This window comes from Oncorhynchus keta, chromosome 11 (genome assembly GCF_023373465.1).
Source record: "Oncorhynchus keta strain PuntledgeMale-10-30-2019 chromosome 11, Oket_V2, whole genome shotgun sequence".
NCBI lineage: Eukaryota > Metazoa > Chordata > Actinopteri > Salmoniformes > Salmonidae > Oncorhynchus > Oncorhynchus keta.
This window is the reverse complement of record NC_068431.1, coordinates 545,138-550,137: the sequence shown is the minus strand read 5'-3', so window position 1 is coordinate 550,137 and position 5,000 is coordinate 545,138. Positions and strand designations below refer to the sequence as shown.

General features: G+C 33.1%; 1 pseudogene; it reads left to right on the top strand.

Moving 5' to 3' along the window:
* The window catches only part of LOC118378693 (neurobeachin-like), a 257,394-nt pseudogene that overhangs the window by 179,121 nt on the left and 73,273 nt on the right, over positions 1-5,000 (top strand).

The window sequence follows — 5,000 nt, the reverse complement described above, 5'->3', positions numbered from 1 at the left end:
AGGGACAATCATTTATTTTAGCAACTCTCTCTCTCTCTCTCTCTCTCTCTCTGTCTCTCTCTCTCTCTCTCTCTCTCTCTGTCTCTCTGTCTCTCTCTGTCTCTCTCTGTCTCTCTCTGTCTCTCTCTCTCTCTCTCTCTCTCTGTGTCTCTCTATCTCTGTCTCTCTCTCTGGTCTCTCTCTGTCTCTGTCTCTCTGTCTCTCTGTCTCTCTGTCTCTCTGTCTCTCTGTCTCTCTGTCTCTCTCTGTCTCTCTGTCTCTCTCTCTCTCTCTGTCTCTCTCTGTGTCTCTCTCTGTCTCTCTCTGTCTCTCTCTCTCTCTCTATCTCTGTCTCTCTGTCTCTCTCTGTCTCTCTCTGTCTCTCTCTGTCTCTCTCTCTCTCTCTCTCTCTCTCTCTCTCTGTCTCTCTCTGTCTCTCTCTGTCTCTCTCGGTCTCTCTCTGTCTCTCTCTCTCTCTCTGTCTTTCTCTCTCTCTAGTCAATTCAATTCAATTTGCTTTATTGGCATGACGTAACAATGTACATATAGCCATAAAGCTTATTTTGGATATTTACAATATAAAAATAAATAAAAATGAGAATCAAATTGTCAATGGGACAACAGTAACAACAATAACCAAGGGTCAAAATAACCAACACATTCAACAACAACAATAAGTTGTACAGTAGAGGACATGTGCAGGTTGGTTGGTCTGTCAGACACTGTCCCTCATCTTATGTCAGGCAGCAATGTAGTGCGCTGCCAACACACAGCTCTCTGCGTCCTCCCCCAACAGGACGGGTAGCCTACTCTCATCAGAGAGGTCTTTTCCTGAGGCTTCCCTGTGGATCTTCTCTGGAAAATCACTATTTTTGTCTTTTTGGGGTTTACTGCCAGGGCCCATGTCTGGCAGTACTGCTCTAGCAGGTCCAGGCTCTGCTGTAGGCCATGAGCTGTGGGTGACAGCAGGCATAGTTCATCTGCGAAGAGCAGGCATTTAACCTCTGAACTGTGGAGACTAACACCAGGGGCTGAGGATTTTTCTAGAATAGTGGCCAATTCGTTGATGTAAATATTGAAGAGTGCAGGGTTCAGATTACAACCCTGGTGAAAGCTCCGCCCTTGGTTATAGAATTCTGTTATTTTCTTACCAATTTTAATGCTGCACCTATTGCCAGTATACATTGATTTACTTATCTCATATGTTTTACCCCCCACACCACTTTCAATAACTTTGTAGAACAGTTCTGTATGCCAAATAGAATCAAATGCTTTTTGGAAGTCGATAAAGCAAGCATATATTTTGGTATTATTCTCTCACTATACATCTCTCTCCCTCTTTCTTCTGTCCTTGCTGTCAATCAGTACATTTTATTGATCATTGATTCTCTCGGTCATGTAGGAGATTCTGAAGAGCCTTGTGGCCGCGCCCCTGGACGGTGGGGATGCGGGACATGAAGTTGGCCCCACCCCCTACCACCCTGATCCCGCCCTCAAGACACACCCAATGCAGTTCCACTCCTTCGACAGGTCTGTGTGCGTGCCTGTGTGCGTGCCTGTGTGCGTGCCTGTGTGCGTGCCTGTGTGCCTGTGTGCGTGCCTGTGTGCCTGTGTGTGTGCCTGTGTGCGTGCCTGTGTGCGTGCCTGTGTGCGTGCCTGTGTGCGTGCCTGTGTGCACTCCTCCTCGTGGAGTGCAATGTAATCAGGTGGTTAGAGCGTTGGACTTGTTAACTGTAAGGTTGCAAGATTGAATCCCGGAGCTGACAAGGTACAAATCTGTAGTTCTGCCCCTGAACAAGGCAGTTAACCCACTGTTCCCAGTCCGCCGTTATAAATAAGAATTTGTTCTTAACTGACTTGCCTAGTTAAAAAAAGGTGTAAAAAAAAAACCGGCCAAATCGCCCAAAAATACCGATTTCCGAATGTTATGAAAACTTGAAATCGGCCCAAATGAAGTGGCCATTCTGATTAATCGGTCGACCTCTATTATGGATTAAACAATATGGATACGATTACACAGTATGGATTAAACAATATGGATTAAACAATATGGATTAAACAGTATGGATTAAACAGTATGGATTAAACAGTATGGATTAAACCATATGGATTAAACAGTATGGATTAAACAATATGGATTAAACAATATGGATTAAACAATATGGATTAAACAATATGGATTAAACAATATGGATTAAACAATATGGATTAAACAATATGGATTACACAGTATGGATTAAACAATATGGATTAAACAGTATGGATTAAACAATATGGATTACACAGTATGGATTACACAGTATGGATTAAACAGTATGGATTAAACAATATGGATTAAACAGTATGGATTAAACAATATGGATTACACAGTATGGATTACACAGTATGGATTAAACAGTATGGATTAAACAGTATGGATTAAACAATATGGATTAAACAGTATGGATTAAACAATATGGATTAAACAATATGGATTAAACAATATGGATTAAACAATATGGATTAAACAATATGGATTAAACAGTATGGATTAAACAATATGGATTAAACAATATGGATTAAACAGTATGGATTAAACAATATGGATTAAACAGTATGGATTAAACAGTATGGATTAAACAATATGGATTAAACAATATGGATTAAACAATATGGATTAAACAGTATGGATTAAACAATATGGATTAAACAATATGGATTAAACAATATGGATTAAACAATATGGATTAAACAATATGGATTAAACTATATGGATTAAACAATATGGATTAAACAATATGGATTAAACAGTATGGATTAAACAATATGGATTAAACAGTATGGATTAAACAATATGGATTAAACAGTATGGATTAAACAGTATGGATTAAACAGTATGGATTAAACAGTATGGATTAAACAGTATGGATTAAACAATATGGATTAAACAGTATGGATTAAACAATATGGATTAAACAATATGGATTAAACAATATGGATTAAACAGTATGGATTAAACAATATGGATTAAACAGTATGGATTAAACAATATGGATTAAACAGTATGGATTAACAATATGGATTAAACAGTATGGATTAAACAATATGGATTAAACAGTATGGATTAAACAGTATGGATTAAACAATATGGATTAAACAATATGGATTAAACAGTATGGATTAAACAGTATGGATTAAACAATATGGATTAAACAGTATGGATTAAACAGTATGGATTAAACAGTATGGATTAAACAATATGGATTAAACAATATGGATTAAACAATATGGATTAAACAATATGGATTAAATAGTATGGATTAAACAATATGGATTAAACAATATGGATTAAACAATATGGATTAAACAGTATGGATTAAACAATATGGATTAAACAGTATGGATTAAACAGTATGGATTAAACAGTATGGATTAAACAATATGGATTAAACAGTATGGATTAAACAATATGGATTAAACAGTATGGATTAAACAATATGGATTAAACAATATGGATTAAACAGTATGGATTAAACAATATGGATTAAATAATATGGATTAAACAATATGGATTAAACAGTATGGATTAAACAGTATGGATTAAACAGTATGGATTAAAAAATATGGATTAAACAATATGGATTAAACAATATGGATTAAACAATATGGATTAAACAGTATGGATTAAACAATATGGATTAAACAATATGGATTAAACAGTATGGATTAAACAATATGGATTAAACAGTATGGATAAAACAATATGGATTAAACAATATGGATTAAACAGTATGGATTAAACAGTATGGATAAAACAATATGGATTAAACAGTATGGATTAAACAGTATGGATTAAACAGTATGGATTAAACAATATGGATTAAACAGTATGGATTAAACAATATGGATTAAACAATATGGATTAAACAATATGGATTAAACAATATGGATTAAACAATATGGATTAAACAGTATGGATTAAACAGTATGGATTAAACAATATGGATTAAAGAATTTGAATAAAACAATATGGATAGGATTAAACAATATGGATTAAACAATATGGATTAAACAGTATGGATTAAACAATATGGATTAAACAATATGGATTAAACAGTATGGATTAAACAATATGGATTAAACAATATGGATTAAACAATATGGATTAAACAGTATGGATTAAACAATATGGATTAAACAATATGGATTAAACAATGTGGATTAAACAATATGGATTAAACAATGTGGATCAAACAATGTGGATTAAAGAATTTGAATAAAACAATATGGATAGGATTAAACAATATGGATTAAACAATATGGATTAAACAATATGGATTAAACAGTATGGATTAAACAATATGGATTAAACAATATGGATTAAACAATATGGATTAAACTATATGGATTAAACAATATGGATTAAACAATATGGATTAAACAGTATGGATTAAACAGTATGGATTAAACAATATGGATTAAACAGTATGGATTAAACAATATGGATAGGATTAAACAATATGGATTAAACAATATGGATTAAACAGTATGGATTAAACAATATGGATTAAACAATATGGATTAAACAGTATGGATTAAACAGTATGGATTAAACAATATGGATTAAACAATATGGATTAAACAATATGGATTAAACAGTATGGATTAAACAATATGGATTAAACAGTATGGATTAAACAATATGGATTAAACAGTATGGATTAAACAGTATGGATTAAACAATATGGATTAAACAATATGGATTAAACAGTATGGATACGATTACAAAATATGGATTAAACAGTATGGATTAAACAATATGGATTAAACAATATGGATTAAACAATATGGATTAAACAGTATGGATTAAACAATATGGATTAAACAGTATGGATTAAACAGTATGGATTAAACAGTATGGATTAAACAGTATGGATTAAACAATATGGATTAAACAGTATGGATTAAACAATATGGATTAAACAGTATGGATTAAACAATATGGATTAAACAGTATGGATTAAACAGTATGGATTAAACAA